The sequence below is a fragment of the Crotalus tigris genome, unplaced genomic scaffold, assembly GCF_016545835.1.
Source record: "Crotalus tigris isolate CLP2741 ecotype Arizona unplaced genomic scaffold, ASM1654583v1 scf7180000017625.6296891, whole genome shotgun sequence".
NCBI lineage: Eukaryota > Metazoa > Chordata > Lepidosauria > Squamata > Viperidae > Crotalus > Crotalus tigris.
In genome coordinates this window covers 3,669,353-3,688,163 of record NW_024096520.1, presented here as the reverse complement: position 1 = coordinate 3,688,163, position 18,811 = coordinate 3,669,353, and positions in this window count along the sequence as shown.

Below are 18,811 nucleotides of genomic sequence, written 5' to 3'. Positions count from 1 at the left end.
TTGCACTGCAAAGTTCAGGGGGAAGGCCAGAGCAGCTTAGCTTTCTACAGACCCAGATTCTGCACTAATGAGCCAGCCTGGCCCCTGCTGCTGAGGGGCTCTGCAATTGCAGAAACAGAAGGAAGGAGTGGTGGCAAGGGTCCATGTGTGGCTGCATGAGTAGGTTAGCATTCAGAGCTTAATTGGTTCATTGTCAGTCTAAAAGGGGGAACCTAGAGGGGGTAGGTTGAATGCAGAGGCCATGTATTGAGGCCATCAGGACTCACATAAATATAATGGACCACATTAATGCCAAAGATAAGCAAGTAGCTGTATTATTAATGTCAGGGGTGATAGGAAACAACTATGTGTCAAAGTTGTCTGGACCAATTATTCAGTACATTAAGAAATATTTATTAAAAAGACTTGCTGCAGTTATACATTGTGTTTGCCAATCTTTCTAGTTGTTATAACACTCTCCAAGCTGGATCCCTAGAGCTTGCTGTAAACTTTTTTTTGCATTGAAATATGACATATGCGGTCACCTAAGTCTATCATTTATCATGACAGTAACTTCAGAAAACATCTATAAGGGGGGACAGGCATATTTGGAAATGGAAGATATTATAGCTAGAGATTCTAAGTAGTGGCCTAACAAGTTCTTGGCCCATGTCCAATTTTGTTAAGTGGCCCTAGGCAAATCTTAGGCTGTAATGGTAGCCTTATTTGTAGGCCTATTTTAAGGCTCATCGAGGAAATACATATGAAATGCCTAGACTATCTGAAATGCCCCAGGGATCAGATGGGGAAGAGGATATTCTGTGTTAACAAGCTACATTTTATTACATTTGTTAATAATGCTTTTGTGCCATTTCAGTCATTTAACTCTAAATAGTTTAAGCAAAATATAAAAATATTTTTAAATATCAATTTTTCAAATATACCAAATCATCATCATCATAATAACACCATCAGGATTGACAAAATTATTACCAGTCATTTGCAAAAGGCAGCTTTACTTGGAACAGCTTACATCCTGTGACACCTATAACACTCTCAAATAAGAACATCTGCCTATCCCAGGTCCTTGGAAAGGACTTGATGGGTGGATGGAAATATTAAACCCAATCTGAACCTCTGGTTGACTGTGTGATGAACAACAACAACAACAACAACAATAGTAATACCTGTAGTAATAGGCATCTTGGGTGCAATCCCAAAACAACTGGAAAACCACTTAACCACCATCGGCATTGACAAATTCATCATCAGTCAACTGCAAAAGACAGCTGTACATGGAACAGCTTACATCCTGGGACAATATCCATAACACTGTCAAACATCCAGATCTGCCTATCCCAGGTCCTTGGAAAGGACTCAGTAGGTAGACAAAAGTACCAAATACAGTCTGAACATCTGGCTGACTTTGCAGAGAACCATAATAATAATAATAATCAACAACATGACAGAGTAGCAGCAAAGGCGCATTGGAAGACCTGCAAGTGTATTATTTGCCTGCAAGCAAGAACTGGTGGGGCCATAAATAAAGTCATAGAAAATGAAGAAACTAAATTGCTCTGGGACATTAAAATTCAAACAGACAGGTACCTACCACATAATACCTGTAATACCATCTAACATCCACACCTGCCTATTCCAGGCCCTTGGAAAAGGCTCAGTAGGTAGACAAAAATGACAAATCTAGTCTGAACATCTGGTTGACTGTGCAACAAATCCTCCTCCTCCTCCTCCTCCTCATCGTTATCCTCCTCATCATCATCACAACCATGAACAAATCCAACATAGACCATAATATCATAAATCTGTAAGACCTTATAACACTGAAGCATTTGGATTTTTTTTCATCTCAGCAAAATTTACTATTCTTACCTTAGTCCTTTAACACTCAGGGTCATAAAATGAGATCCCAGAAGCTCGAGTCACTATAACCAAAGATGTATGATACCAGGAGTGATAGTTCTAAAGCAGACATGTCAAACACAAGGCCTGGGGGCCAGATGCGGCCTGCAAAGTGGTTTCATGCGGCCCACAAAGCCATCCTGGAAACAGTGAGGGAACAGCCCCCTCTGCCTTGGCCCTGGCCCAGGCCAGCCAGGAGCCAATGTACAATTTTGTGGTGGCCATCTATGCTGAAATGCATTCAGTCTTAGCTCCACAAGGCTGTCTGGAAATAGCAAGGAACCAGGAGAACCTTGAGCAGCAGCCTTGAGGAAGTGGGGCTGGGCTTGGTGCCGTGGGTGCTCAAGGGCCAGGCTGGGCATTTGACCTCTGTTGCCCAGGGCTCCTGGCAGCCCGCACCACCATCCAGCCCCCCCTGCATGGCCTGAGAGGAACAGTGAGGCTCTTCCAGTGGACCATGCCTTGGCACTTGCCCTGGTCCCACCCCCTTCTGCCAGAGACCCTCATATCTGTCCCACTCCTGCCCAGGCCCACACAGGCACCCTTGACACGAACAATGTAGAGCTGGCCATGCCCACCTAGCAGGCCACACCCACTCCATCCAAGCCCACCCAGTAGGCTGCACCCACCCTGGCCACACCCACCTGGCCCCCTGAGGGCAACCACAATGCTGATGCGGTCCTCAATGAAATTGAGTTTGACACCTCTGTTCTAAAGCATGTGCAACACCATGCGTTCTCCATAGGCTTGTAAGTTTAAAGTGTTTTATTGTGAGACAGAGAGGGGTCACTACCAGTTAGGAATCAAGAAGGATAATAGTAATCTTCCCTATAACATCAAGTTAAGATTATGTAGTGCTATGTGGAATTTATTCACATGATTTTTATTGCGAGCACCACAGAATCTTGGGAGAAAGAGGGTATAATTTATTGTACTAGTAAGAAAAAGAAATGATGATTGAGTAAGCTGTAAGTAAAGTAACAAAATATTTCTTTAAAAAATCCACAAATGGCATCATCAAGTCTGGGTTAGTTGGCATTATTTTAATATGGATGTGGTAGCAACAAGATCTACAAGAAACTTAAAACCAAGATAGTTTGTTGATCCATCTAGCTTTCCATTGTTGTTTACTGAGGGCAGCTTTCCAAGATTTCAGGCAATGTTTTTTCTACACGTCAATTTACATGGGCTCAATGGCTATCCTAGGATTAAATGATTGTATGAGACATCCTCTCTTAAGCCTGTACAAGTATTGCTTGACAAAGTGGAGATGCAGCCTGTCAATTGAATGCTGAATGCATTTCAGGGAAGGCAAGAAGAAAATGGTTGAAGAACCTCATTCTTTCTTTTGTTTTGCCCCAATCATCAACCACAAAGGATTGTATAATTCTATTTATGCTCTTTAAAAATGCTTACACGAAGTTTTCCTTCTCTGCACGTTCTAAGTTAATGAGAAATTCTGATTCTGATTTCTGACCTCTTAAGACTGCCAACTCAAGAGTTCATCTGAATTTGGAAATGCGTGGTGGTTATCCTGATCTGGAGGCTTATGCGGACATTCTCTGCTAATTAGCTACTGTCTGAAATGATAATGCCAGACGAAAGTCTAGCAGTCGTATTTCATAATTTACTGAAATGTCATAACTTTGCAGAGCCCTATCAAATTCCAGCAATTAGAGCAAGTATTAGCCTTGTGTATATATGTGTGAGGGAGGGAGTGTTAAGAATGCCAGGAAATATGAAATATAAATTTGCAGCAAAACAAAATAGTAACTTGTGGAATACATTTGTTCAATGTATGTATGTTGGAACACAGGAATACAACTACTGTAAAAAATTAAAAAAGTTGGTGGAGTTGGTGCCATTAATTAAATATGTGTCATTAATTCTGTTTTGACTATTATTGACCACTTAGATTTTCTCCAGGATAATAACAATAGCACTTAGACTCATATACTGCTTCATATTGCTTTACAGAATTCTCTAAACAGTTTACAGAGTCAACATATTGCCCCCAACAATCTGAGTCCTCATTTTACTGACTTTGGAAGGATGGAAAGCTGAGTCAACCTTCAGCCATTCAGAATCAAAATCCTGGAGTAAGAAATAAGTTAACCTGCAGTACTGCATTCTAACCACTTGCACCACCACGGCTCTTAATATGATAATATGGGAACATACTAAATACATAAATGTATGGCTGTGTGATTCACACCCACATAGACATATACACATACACATTCATAAATGCACATCAAATATGCAAATTTTGTGAATGGTGAAGCTAGAGATTCAGTTTAAAGACAATTAGCTCACGGGTCCAAATGAATTGATTTACCATGTTAGATATTCAAATTAGAGCTTCAAAACTGATTTTAAAAACTTGATGAGATTTGTATATGTGCAAAAAGATTTTTTTTAAGACTCAAATTCATGAATTGATTTGAATCCACTAGATTGGATTAGTTAATCTGGTCCTCCAAATAGGTTAGAGTTCACAATATTTTTCAAGTGTAATAAATTATTCCAGTTAATCAGACCTGAATTGCATGAGCACACATAGCTGCTAAGCATAGATTTGTGACATTTCATACTCTGACTGAATTCTGCAAACAAGGATATATTTTTACCGTTTTAACAAGAATCAGGATACTATTCACTTGAATATAGAAATTTTATGTTTCCTTCTGTCTTCAAATGAATATGATTATCTTTTCATCCCTCCATAGGAGTGAAAAACCCTGATTTTTTAAAAAAAAAGTTATATCAAATTTCTGACTAATAATTTAACAATATGAATTACATTGTAGTTATATGAGATTTTATATAGAAAAGTTATTTTTATTCAAATAGAAATGGGCACACATTGAAATTCACATGTGTGCTAATTCCAAGACAATATGTATATACTACGTCTAAAACACCATAAAACAAACTCTGGCAAAATAATTGTTGTTTAAAATTAAACAAAGGAAAACTGATATTTGAAACATAGATAAATCCAAAACCTTTTCTACTTAACTCTGGCTAGTGCTTATGGAGATTCTCAATCAACCAGGATGTCATGGTTGTCCCAATGGTGCTTTTCCAAAGGCAACTGGACTTTCTTGATTTTTTTCCTTGAAAACATTTTGCTTCCCGTCCAAGAAGTATCTTCACTTCTGACTAGTGTTAATATTTTTTTTAAAACAACAATTTCTTATTGTGGAAGTGAAGTTTTTTTTTTTTTTTAAAAAAAAAATTCTGATTGAATTAAAAGCATTAACTGAGGTAAAAAAAATATAACACAGAGAGAGGCTGGGTAACATTAGGATAGCAGTCTTGCTTGTGGGAGAGTAAACTGGAGCACTAGGATAGGGAATGGAAATAACTAGTTCTGTCTGATATGAGAGCTATAGGAGAGAGCAAAGAACAATGGAGATATTTGAAAAATGATGTAGCCATCAGCTAAAAATGGTTAAGGTTTAACTTGGCTTCTGATGCTTTCAGGTAACCTTGGTATTTCCTAAATTAAATGAATTGGTAAGAACGACATGGGACACCTTGTTGAAGATTCAGCAAGCCAAATGACATATAATCTCATAGGAATAATGGCAGGGAGAAGAAAACCATCAACATGAGAAGATGAAACTGTGGTACCTGTGCCACAATTGCATTTCCACCAATCCTGCATTCTTTTTCAGATTGATTCTCAGGGAAATTGCCAGCTTTCATTTGATGCAAAGTCATTTAATTCTCAGATGAGTTCAGTGTCTCATATAATCACTGTGTCAATGATGTTAAAGGTCTGAGATGCCTTCCAGAACAGGGTTTGTTTATTAATATTTTGACTACTTTGACACACTAGGCAGGCAGGTTGGCAAAAGGAACTTAACTTCCAGACTTAAACAGTTGAAACTGTTAATTGGCCTGCCAGAAACATTTCTTTGGTAGCCACAGTTTTCATACATGTGACAAGTTTCACCAGGCTGTGGAGGGGCCAGTTTGCATGAATTTAAGAATTATTGGAGAACTCATTGGAAATGTGGGGATTTTTTTTTTATTGTCTTGGAAGGAAAAGTACCTTTTGAAAGCACAGTTTCCAAACATGCTACAATATATGAGCAGTAATAATATATTGGCAGATAATAGCAGCCTGAAAGTATCCTTTGCTACAATTACATCACCATAGACTAGAGGTGAAACACTCAACCTCTAAATTTTCTGCACATTTTAACAGAATATATTCTGTGACAGCAAGTATTTCATATTCAAGCCAGCTTTTTCAACAAATGTAGCCATTTAATTGCATTGTTCAAGGAGTTAATATCTCACAACAAGAAGGAAGAGTCAACAATGCTCATCCATTTAAATCTCCTAAGAAGCATTTCCTCCAGTAGGTGAACTTTGATGTGACTCTAACTTGTAAAGTAGGTTGCTCTGAGACTGATCTTTACTGCTGGGGTTATGAAAGGTGCTATCCAGATCATATGACATCTCTGAGAGATGGTACCCTGTGGTGTCTGATGATGTTTATGAGATAAGTTGAGAGTGCTGCTCTGATATTCTCCATGCCTCAGTTGGGGTTGTGAGTCTGGGCTCCCTGTCAGTGACTCGGATTCTGTGCTCCACTCTCCTGTGGCCAGAAAGACGCACTCATTCCTCTAAGAAAAAGTCCAAAGAGATTAACAAAGCCCACCCTTTGCCTTTGGTAATAAGAAGCTTAAATAAAAATCCATACTCTGCTGCTGACCTCTGACCATCAAGGGGGCTTTGCAGAAACTTTATTGCCTTCTTAAGAAATGAACACAAACCTGTCTTTAATTCCTTCCTGGAGCCCCTGTGAACTGTGTGGCTCAAGCAAAGGTAGCCTGGGACTTGTTAGGAAAGAATTTATGTGACATCACCTAGCACTGAAGGGGGAGGGAGGCTTAATCATTTTTAATTACATCCCATTGGAGCTTTGTTGGTACTTTTGAACATGATCACTTTGTTGGCCTCCCCTGACTCACTGTCACTCATCCTTTTGGCATGATGGCTTAGCTGATGGCTCAGCTTCAGCTAGTCCTGTGGTGATGTCCATCAAGAAATTCATTACCGCTTCCTCTGTGCTAACGAGCTGTAATACAGGGCCTTTGAGGGAAAGCCAGACAGATTTCTCCTTTATAGGCCTACAGAAAGCTTAGGGTCATTTAGTGAGAGATTGAGGAAGCTGACATTTTTTTTATGTTGACTGTAAATTTAATTCTTTCTATGTCTAGAATGGCATTACAGGAAATAGTATTTCTAAGAGGAAGCCAATGCACCCTCTGGATGAGGGCCAGGAGATCAGAAAGGAAAAAACAGAAATAGAATAGAGAAGCATCTCATCATTCACTAAAGTAAATCATGACTGCATGGTTTAACCCATGAATGGCCATCTATTTTGACCTCGTATGCATGGGGACCCATCACAAGAAGACCAGGATCTAACGTAAATGTTTGGTTTGATTTAGATTTAAATTAAAGTTTAACCTAAACCCATTAAGCATTTTGATTAAGTATTTAGCATGTTTTACTTCTGTTTCATTAAAATTATAATTAGATGGCAATTAGAATTGTTCAACAATAGAAGAGATTTCCTCAGGAGATAGTAGATTCTCTTTCACTGGACAGAAGCTGGATGACCATCTGTTACAATGCTCTAAGAGTGGATTCCTGCACTTTCGGGAGATTGGATTACATGGTATCTTCCAACACTTACATTTTATGATTATGCAATTTCCCTAATCCATAGTTAATACTAATTACAGTTCTAATTAGATGTAATACTAATACCAATAACAGTTCTAATTAGATTCAAATGTAATGGCTTACTGCATTCACTCGAAAATTGAAGTGAGTTTTCTAATTTCTTAAAGGGGATGACCTGCTAATCCAAGTCTCACTCAGGCTCATTTTAGAGCGTAATTGTATTTAATATCTAAAATCAGCAAACATTTCCACTACAATGTTTCTTCATATTATGAGCACTTACAGTTTCTCTCATTTTTGTAAATATGTCAAATCTGGGTCATCGACTTTGATTCTGTGTTTAAAAATGTTTACATAAACCATGTCTGAATTTCATATACATCTCCCCAAACACACAGGGTTCTTCACTAACAACAGATATTGCCTGTTCCTCTTCTCACTACTTCATCAAATGTACTTATTATCTATCTATCTATCTATCTATCTATCTATCTATCTATCTATCTATCTATCTATCTATCTATCTATCTATCTATCTATCTATCTATCTATCTCCCACCTTTATTATTTTTATAAATAACTCAAAGTGACAAACACACCTAATACTCCTTAGTAAACATGAGACAGTGTTTGATTTTTCTTTTTGCACTCCATGAGAAGTTCATATAGCAATTCCAACACAAAAAGTCATTTACAACAAGGTAACAGGGAGCCAATTTGGTGTAGTGGTTAAAGCATCAGGCTGAAAACAGGGAGATGGGAGAGTTCTAGTCTCATCTTAGGCACAAAGCCAATTGGGTGACCTTGGGCCAGTCACTCTCTCTCAGTCCTAGAAAGGAGGCAATGGTAAATCACTTCTAAAATCTTGCCAAGAAAACTGCAGGGATTTGTCCAGACAATTGCTAGGAGTCAGCAATGACTCAAAGGCATGCACACACACATTGTTGGATACTCCTTTAATTGTTGGAAGTCTACAGTTATTTTAAAAATATTTAATCTATCAACCTGTTTTATGTGTCTCAAAAATATAGTTATGTCCTTTATGATTGTGTTGTGCTATTGCAACACTGCTTTCTAATGGGAACTATCAATTAATACAAACTTCTAGACAATTGTTTCTTAACTTTGGCAAGTTTGAAATGTGTGGACTTCAATTCCGAGAATTCCCTAGCCAGCATGTTGGCTGGGGGATTCTGGGTGTTGAAGTCCATACATCTAAAAATTGCTATGGTTGAGAAACACAGCCTTAGGCAAATGGTCATGTAGATGAACCAACTGTGCAAATTCTCATCTTCTCTGGACATTTCTTTAGCAGACTCATTTGCAAATTTGGATATAGACATGAAATATTAATTAAATTATTTAATTCAGTTATTTCCCACCTGGCATTAATAATCAGTTCATTAATGAGTTAATCAGGAATTAACCATGGCTTTTAACAGTAGCAGCACTAGTACAAGTATTGCCAGATTTGCTGGCCCTCCCTCCAGTGCCCAACTGCTAAAAAAAAATCCTTTCAAAGGAATTTCTGTTTTGGTTAATTTCAGATTCATCAATAAAGCACATCCAAGTTTGAAGCTGGTGGAAAGTCAAAAGTCCCTCCTTGAGGAAAAAAGATAGTCTAGAAATGCAAAATATTAAATAATAAATAAATACACATCTAACAATTTCTTAGAAGAAATGTTTTTGACAAGCTCTTTCTAAATATTGTTGTAGTAGGCAAAATAAAATGACCAATGTGATAACTGAACACATTTGCCACAGTATCTGGCCTATGGTCTCTGATGGATGGGGTACTCCTTAAGACGGGTGTCAAACTGCCGGCCCACGGGCCAGACGCGTCATGTGGAAGCTGCGCCCACCCCATTGCCAGCAATGGCAAAACCGGCCCAATACATTGTGCGACGTCATGTGATATCGCGAGTTTGACATGCCTGCTTTAAGACAACCTCTGCCATTGGTGGGCTTGAGACATGCTCCTCCTGTTCCTGTATGGAGCTGGGTTGAGTATGTTACACTGGCTGGATTTAGGAGATTGTCAATAGCAAACTGCAGGGAGACATGTTGCCAGCTGCTTTGGAGGAGGCTGTAGATGCCTCCATTTGGATCTGGCCATTTTTTTACAACTCTCACCCAATCTGCAGTTTTCCATTTGTGGGGAAGATTATTGAACAGCTGGTAGGAATACTGTAATACTGCATTTCATTTCTTTGTACTGTGCCTAGTTCTATAATACAACTGCATCTACATAAATAGCAATAGCTCTTAGACTTATATACCAGCCCACAGTGCTTTACAGCCAACTCTAAGTGGTTTACAGTGTCAGCATATTGCCCCCAACAATCTGGGCCCTCATTTTACCAATCTCAGAAGGAGCCTTGAGCCCCATCAGGATTGAACTCTTGACTGTGGGCAGAGTTTGCCTGCAATACTGCATTCTAACCACTGCACCACCAGGGCTCTTAAACCATCGGTATCTGCACTTTGTTCCAACATCAGTAAAAACATTAATAACATTTTATTAATTATTGTTGATACTGGCATTGCAAAATTTAGAGAATAATAGTTTTCCTGTGATAATTGCTTTTTTGTTTATATACCAGTCTGAAAATATAAAATAAACTTAGATTCAAATTCAAACTAAACAAATGTCTCTCCTACCTTTATTGAACAGACTCTCCAGCCTGAATGTGGCTCCTTTTCCCCATTCTCCAAGGTGGTTATGATACCAGTTTCAGCTTAAGTACAGTATTGAATCGGAACTAAGCCTACTTGTTAATAACAACCTCTATACACAGGCTACATGATCCCTGGATTACTTTAAATAAGTCGTTTAATATTGTGTCTCAGTTTGTGCCTGCAAAAAGGGACTAATATTATTGCAAGATAAGGAGGCTGGGTATTATTGAGTGGCAGGTGCCACTTTAATGTAAAAGGATGAAATCAGTGAAATGTTAAGAAGTATATGCGGGTGGGGATTTATTGCAGTTGTTAATTTCCTGCCTAAATACAGTATTTTTTTTTAAGAAAAGGAGTCTAGTTAAAAATAAAACATGGAATGTATACTTGCTGAGATCTTTAATGTGGTGCTTATCTAGATCTCTTAAAAATAATTTCAACAAAGTGATTCACTTTCCTTTAATTCTAGGATTTAAAGTATGTTTATTGCAGTTTTTCCATAAAAGTCCCATAAAATCATTTACTGCGCAGAAAAGATTTCATTTACCCATAAACATTAGGTTTCTGTTTTCTGGCAATGAAGGAATATCCATTATCTTCTCAAAAAATCTCTGTACTTGAAAATTTCTTTTTACGTAATACCCAGAAGAACTAATGGCATCGTCATTAATTGCAGTCTCAGATATCTTGAAAGAGAGCTGTGTGTTACTGTCCACCGTACTTACTTAAAACATGCTTATTAAAAAAGAGAAAGCAAAGAGGAAGAATAAATAGACAATTTTCTTAATGGAAGGAAGTAAAAAGTGGAATCTCTGAAGGATATATGTTGGAACTAATGCTCTCCCATCTATTCACAAAAAAATCTTGATTTAGGGGCGAGGAGAGAAGTGGCCTTGTTTCTCAATGATACAAAATTATTCAGGGTGCTGTTGCTGTTAATTGCGAAGTCGTGTCCGACCCATCGCGACCCCATGGACAATGTTCCTCCAGGTCTTCCTGTCCTCTACCATCTTCTGGAGTCCATTTAAGTTCACACCTACTGCTTCAGTGACTCCATCCAGCCATCTCATTCTCTGTCGTCCCCTTCTTCTATTGCCCTCAATCTTTCCCAGCATTAGGCCTTTCTCCAGTGAGTCCTTCCTTCTCAATAGGTGGCCAAAGTATTTGAGTTTCAACTTCAGGATCTGGCCTTCTAAAGAGCAGTCGGGGTTGATCTCTTCTAGGACTGACCCGTTTGAACGCCTTGCAGTCCAAGGGACTCGCAGGAGTCTTCTCCAGCACCATAGTTCAAAGGCCTCAATTCTTTGGCGCTCAGCCTTTCTTATGGTCCAACTTTCACAGCCATACATTGCAACTGGGAAAACCATTATTCAGGGTAGTGGAAACCAAAGTGATTAACACATTTCTTTAAATTGAGTGAATAGCCAACCAAATAATAAATTCAATTAAATTGAAATTTCTAGTGATTCACATTTGTGACAAAAAACCTTTACTATACTCTGATGGTCTCTAAGCTGTCTGGAACTAACCAGGAAAAGATCTTGGGCTAATAGTGGATTTCCCAGTAAAAATATTGACTTAGTCTCTGGTTACTGTGAAAAAGGCAAATTCCATGCTACAAATAATTAGCAAAGAGACTGAAAATTAAAAAGTCAACATTGTAATGCCCTTACACCATTCTATGATGTACTATGTACATTACTATGTATGTACTATGATGTACTATGTATCATTACTATACTAGAAAACTAGCATAAAACATAATATGAACTGAAAAAGTATAGAAAAGGGCCAAAATGACCAGCACATCCAAATGGCTTTCCTATTAGAAAAGGCTAAAGCATATTTGGTTCACTTAGCTTGAAAAAAAGGGAAACATGCTGAAGTAAAAAAGAAAAGATAACTGAGGTATATAAAAATGTGACATTGGGAACAAGAACCACCCAGTGAAGCTTAGTAGAAGGGAGTTTAAAATAGGGGAAAGGCAACCCTCCCCCCCTAATAATAATGTATTTGTAGCAGTCATTACTACGCAACATGTTGATGGCCATTTAAATGGTCGATTTTAAAATGGAATTAAAATGGATAGCTCATAAAGGAGAGGTCAATCAAGGATGATGTCTTGAACACTTCATACTTGTTCTTGGATTGGAAGCAGCATGTTTCAAATACCATTTGCAGGGAACACTGGTGGGAAAGTGATATGTCCTTTTTCTCTTCCTGGTGCTGAGTACTTCTGAAACACCTTGTTGGCCTTTATCAGATAAATTTTTACAGCATTGTTTGGTGACTGGGAACTGGGATCTTGTTAAGTTCTGCTGTGATTAGTGACTGGGAACTGGGATCGTGTTAAGTTTTGCTGTGATTAGTGACTGAGAACTGGGATCTTGTTAAGTTCTGCTGTGATTAGTGACTGGGAACTGGGATCTTGTTAAATTCTGCTGTGATTAGTGACTGGGAACTGGGATCTTGTTAAGTTCTGCTGTGATTAGTGACTGGGAATAAGTTCTGCTGTGATTAGTGCTGAATCCAGCATCCTCTCTGAGTGTCCAAGGCCTTTCCCATGGGGTATCCTTAACAACCTTTGGACCCACTCCAGCATCCAGAGGGCTGCTGAATTTTCAGAACTTTCTGTACCTAATTCCCTGGAGAGGCAAAAATAGAAATGGATATTATCACTACACTGTTTACTAGGCTCCAGATCCTCAAATGATGTCAGCCAATAGTTGCATATTTGTCAAAACTCTGTTAGACAAAGCATTGTGGGTAGGGCAAGAAGCAATGGATGGGAATTTGTTAAAGAGAGATTCAACCTATACATGAGAAAAAGTTTCCTGAGAGTGAGGACAATTAATCAGTGGTATGGCTTTGCCTCCAGAGATTGTGGGTGCCCCAACACTGGAGGTTTTAAAGAAGAGACTGGACAATCATTTGTCTGGAATGACACAGGGTCTCCTGCTTGAGCAGGAAGGGGTTGGACTAGAAGACCTCCAAGATTCCTTCTAACCCTGTTTTTCTATCTTCTATGTTTCTCAAGAATACTCTCTGGAGCCTCCTAACTATGTTGCCCTCTTTTTTACTTTCTTAGATTTTCCATCTGGGATGCAAGTAATGATTAGATGAGGTTGAACATTTTCTTTCAGTTATTATACAGAAAAGATAAGAGCACAGAGGAGATGAAGTTCTCAGGCAGCATAAACAGTTGTGGGAGTTTCAATCCCATCCTAAATAGTATCAAGTGGAGGAAAGTAACTATACTGTCATTAAGCCCAAGATTAAAAACAACAACAACAACAAACATCCTTTATTGACTGCCTCCCTTCTATTGTCTTCCCCTAATATTCCAAAAAGTATTTTAATCTGTAAATTCCTTACATTCCTTTCTTATTCCTTACATTCCTTTTTTATTCCTTACATTCCTTTCTTATTCCTTACATTCCTTTCTTATTACATTTAGTACAAGACAAGCAGGTTAATAATGCTGCAAAAATAATGCAAACATTAGATGACCAACCATGTCCCAATGCTTGTCCCTTTGCCTGGTACAAGTTGTCAACTGGGGAGACTGAAGTCTTTTCTTTTGTGAGTTCTGGCTAGGAGTTACATATGAAACCTTGGCAGGTGAATCTTCCATCTAGTCATCCTGTCTAATAGCCATTTATAGATCTCTTTTCCACAAACCAAGCAGCTTTTTAATATATGCATTTGGGAGTAACCAGAGACTGTATTGAGTACAGAGTCAGGCTCAAAAATAGAAGAGCTGAGATTTGATGCACTTAGTCTTCTGGATCCAACTTTAATCAGCTAAACCAACCAAATAAATAAACAGGGGAGAATGCCTCCTTCAGTGGTTTGTTCCACATAACATCATGGCAGATTCTAATACACACACTTTATACTGATACAACTTTTCCAGAACTATCTTGTTTTAGGTAGCAGATAGAGAACAACATGTTTGACTGCTCCCCATGTCAGAGTTTTGCCTGCTTATCTGCCGGCCCTACCCGGTCAAGCCTTCAGTTGAAGGCTAGGTCTGAAAAATGTATCTGTCTTTTTTCCCCCCCTTATAAGAAAGGGAATTTTCTTTCCCTTCTCAAAGTTATGGCCAGACTCTACCCCCCCTTTCCCAGCCCTACAATTTGCACTGCCTTAAAATGTGATACTATCCCATACAATTCATTTTTATCTTTACATTCTGTCATCAGATAAACAGTGACTCTGCCTTTTATATTAAAACAACAGAGGTTCTGGCATCTTAAACTAACAAGGTTTTTATCAAGTGAAACATTAATGGATCATAGCCCAGTTCATCAGATGCATGGGCTACAGCAACAGGTGATGGGTGAAGGAGATTTAATTTTGCCCCCAACCTGCTGCGGTGTTGGAGAAGACTTTGGAGACATTATAGGAAAGTTTTTTCCAGCCTGGTGGGTGGAGGAATAAATAGAAGCAAGAGGCATATGAGAGGTGAACGGATTTAGTTTTTCCCCTTCAAATGGCATATAATCATGCTGTCAAATGTTGGCTCCTAAATGGGTGATTTGATGATGTGATTTACTCTTAATTTTGAATGTTTACACACACACACACACACACACACACAAGAACTCAATAACAATCTTAGGGTAGGCACTTGGACAAGCTCTTGTTCAGACCTTAGGTTTTCAAGGAAGGCAGATACATCTGCAGAAACATTCATTCAAACTCATGCAGGTCAATCCCTGTGCACAATATCTGTTGCCAGGAACAGAGTAGCTGTACTGAGAGGGAAATGCTGGATTTGACAAAAATAGTGCAGGAAAAAGCCTTAACTGATCATTTGGAATTTTGATTAGTATATGTTCAATTAAAATATGCCCTCTGACAGATCAGATCTTGTGAATATTTTTCCTCTAAGGAATAATTGAAAATGAGTAAGGCAGATGATTTTGAAGTCCAATATTTTCGCATGCTTCTGTTGCTTCATTCACATGTAAAGAAATCAGAGTAGTCCCAACTTATCTCACTTTATTTCTGTACATAGTTAACAAAAAGTGGGTTATAGCTGAAGACATATGTAAGGCTCCAGGAAGCTTGCTACAGATACACCAGGCTCATGAGATATGCTGGACTATAAACTAAGCAATTTGTACGGGCTTATATGACATGTTAAGCTTCCAAACAACAAGTTAAAACTACTGTAACCAAGCTTCAGAAATTGTGAAAATGAGGTTACAATTAATACCTTAACTTGTTCTCTGAACTAACCCTCCTTCAGTTATGGTCAATGAACTATGCAAATATACTAATTTCATCAGTAGTATACTTTAACCAACTGGCTAAAAACATGATATCGCATAAATAATCTCAAGCTTATACTCAAATATAGATGGATAAAAAAGTACACATATAGGTTGGCTAAATAGGAGCACATATAATACCCAAACCTCTAATTTCTTGCTGAAAAATCAGTGGTCTGGTTTTCAGTTGTCAGAAAGACAGGACAAAGTCTTTGTTTGACCCTTACAGTGGACTAAAACAAGTTGAAAACAAAAATATTATCTATAGTATTTTTTTAAAAAGGGAATCCTAGCTCCTTTCCCAATTGTGCTATCTCCATCTATTCCACCCTATTGTCTCTTTGAGCTTAGTTTTTTTAAAATGTAAATGCACAGCAACCGAATTAACAGAATAACAGAGTTGAAAGACACCTCAGAGGCCTTGTAGTAGTCCAACCCCTTGTTCAGGCAGGAGACCCTATACTATTCTGGATAAATGGCTGTCCTATCTCTTCTTGAAAACCTCCACTGATGTGGAGGCAAGCCTTTCCATTGGTTAATTGTTCTTGCTGTCAGGAAATTTCTCCTTGGTTCTAGGTTTCTTCTCTCCTTGATTAGTTTCCATCCTTTGCTTCTTGTCCTGCCTTCAGGTGCCGTGGAGAAAAAGTTGACACCCTCTTTGTGGCAACTCCTTAGATATTGGAACACTGCTATCATGTCACCCCTTGTCCTTTTTTTCCTTAAACTAGACATACCCAATTCTGGCAACTGTTCTTCATATGTTTTAGTTTCCAGTCCCCTAATCATTTTTCTTGCTCTTCTCTGCACTCTTTTCAGTGTCTCTAAATCTTTTTCATATCATGGCGACCAAAACTGGATGCAATATTCAAACTGTGGCAACAAATACAAATACACGTGAAGCCTGAAAACGTGTTTTGGGCCAAGAGAATCCCACCTAACTAGCAGGTACCTTAAATGACATTCTCGATGCTTTCCTTAAGCTCTCTCTTGCTTTTTGTTCTTCACCTTCTCTGGCTGGTGCTGGATCTGAACAAACATGTCTGCTCTAATGAGCACCCTATAAAACAGATCCTACAACTCTGCCACCCTTCCTTCTTCACAAAGCAAGGACACAATAGGTTTACTATTTGAAGTCTCTTCTCGGGGGTCTTTTGTTCTGCTAGTCTGTTAAATTTCCCTGGTCTTCAGCCCATTCATGATGAATGCTGATGCCACTGTCAGAGAGCCCCCAAGTCTGTGCTTTTATTGTTCAAATGACTGAGGTAATGAGGTCCAGATTTGCTGTGAAAGAAGATGAATGGCATTTTGTTAAGTGGACACATATACAGAACGCTCAAACTGCAGACTTTGCAAGAAAATTACTCCCCTACTCAAAGCAAAAGACTGACAAGTATTTGCTCCTCTACTCTTTAGATATTCCTGGGAAAGAAGCCAAAGATTCCATTGTCCCATATGACTTTTGCAGTGGAAATAAGTAACTGTGTTGAACTTTGTGGTATACAAAACTTCTCTAAGTTGTCAAAAGGTAAGATTTTTCATCACACCTTATCAACCTACCCAGAATGCTGTGGCTAAAAGAGGCCATTTCTTTAAGTCCATTTCACATTATTAGTTCTTTACACCAGTATAGGGAACTACAGCTTTACAATAAGGTATAACTTAGAACAGGGGTGTCAAACTGCTGACCCATAGGCCAATTTTATCATACCAAAGCCGCGCCCAGCCCATTGCTGGCAATGCAAAAAGAGTCGCGATACATCACACCATGTCACATGACGTGGCAAGTTTGATACCTGTGACTTAGAGTGAAGGCACTGATCAGGTTGCTGGATCAAAAGGATCATGGCATGATAAACACTGCAGAGTGAATATCTCTCATTAAAGCCATAGTTATACTTTTGGGTACAGATTTCTTCCATTCAGGCACATATGAATATGTCAAGGATTCCCAGTAGACATAATTGCATGACAGATTGGAGATATGTTAGGGAGCTATGACATTTAGCTCAATATTTGCCTGTCTGCTGACAAGCCATAATTTCCCTAAAATTCTTTGTTACATTTTCTGAAGAAATTGGGGATTGAATTGGGGCCTTCTGAGCCCTGCCTATTTCAGTGACAATCCATTGCTCATTGTGAGAAGGACTTAAGGTAAAGATTTACTTGGCCCATTGCCAATAAGGACATCACCATACTTGAATGCAGGAACAGATCCAGGAACAGATGAAGATGAATAGCTTTCAGGATACAGGATCATCATCCTCTACTTCCAATATCACTGCAAATGCACCCAGCATTTGCCCTGCCCTGCAAAAGATTGCTGTTTTCTGATTGCCATCCTCTTAGGTCCTGCACAGCATTTGGTTCTGATCACTTTCTTTCATTCTAGCAGCAGCCTTAGCTTGGATTGGCTGCAGAGCCTGGCATACCGTTCCACCAGCTGCCAATTGTTGCCTAGTGCTCTCAAGCTACTATGTTTCATTCATTCATTCATTCATTCATTCATTCATTCATTCACTGCATTTATACAGCCATTCACGTGACTCTGGGCAGCTCACAATACAAAGTATAAAAACAAGAAAGAAAGCATTAATATAAAGCTGAAGTCTCTAAAATCTATAATTCAGTCTCACATATTGGGCTCTTCTACCTCATCTCAGTGCCTGGAGAAAAAGCCAGGTATTCAGAGCTTTTTGGAAGCCTACCAAGGTTGGGCCTCATACAGAGCACATAGCAAGAATTCAGTTAGAATGAGTTACTAAGGCATGAGTTACTAAGAGTAGCATCTTCCCTTCCAGGAAAGTTGCAATTTGTGTATAAGATGAAATGACTTGAAGGCTTACTGTGCACAGCTGCCATTTGCTTGTTAAACAGCAGCCCTGAACACAGAAGGGCTCCCAAATTGCATTAACTCTGTCAGAGTCCATAGTAAAAAAATGGGACATCCTCAGATCCAGGAGGATGTCTAAAACCCAAAGACACTCTGTTTGTCTGGGATTGAGTTGAAACCTGTTCTTCCCCATCCAGACCTTCACAGCCTACATGACCTGGAAAAGAAGCTTGATGGCATTGCTTGGGTGGCAAAGGCATAGACAAATAAATGAGTATTATTTGCATACTGGTGGTACATAACCCTCTGCTGACAGATGACCTCACTTAGTGGTTTCATGTAGATGTTAAATGGGAGAGGGCAGAGAACTGACTCCTGAGTCTTGTGGCCAAGATCACTTCTTGAGAGTTGC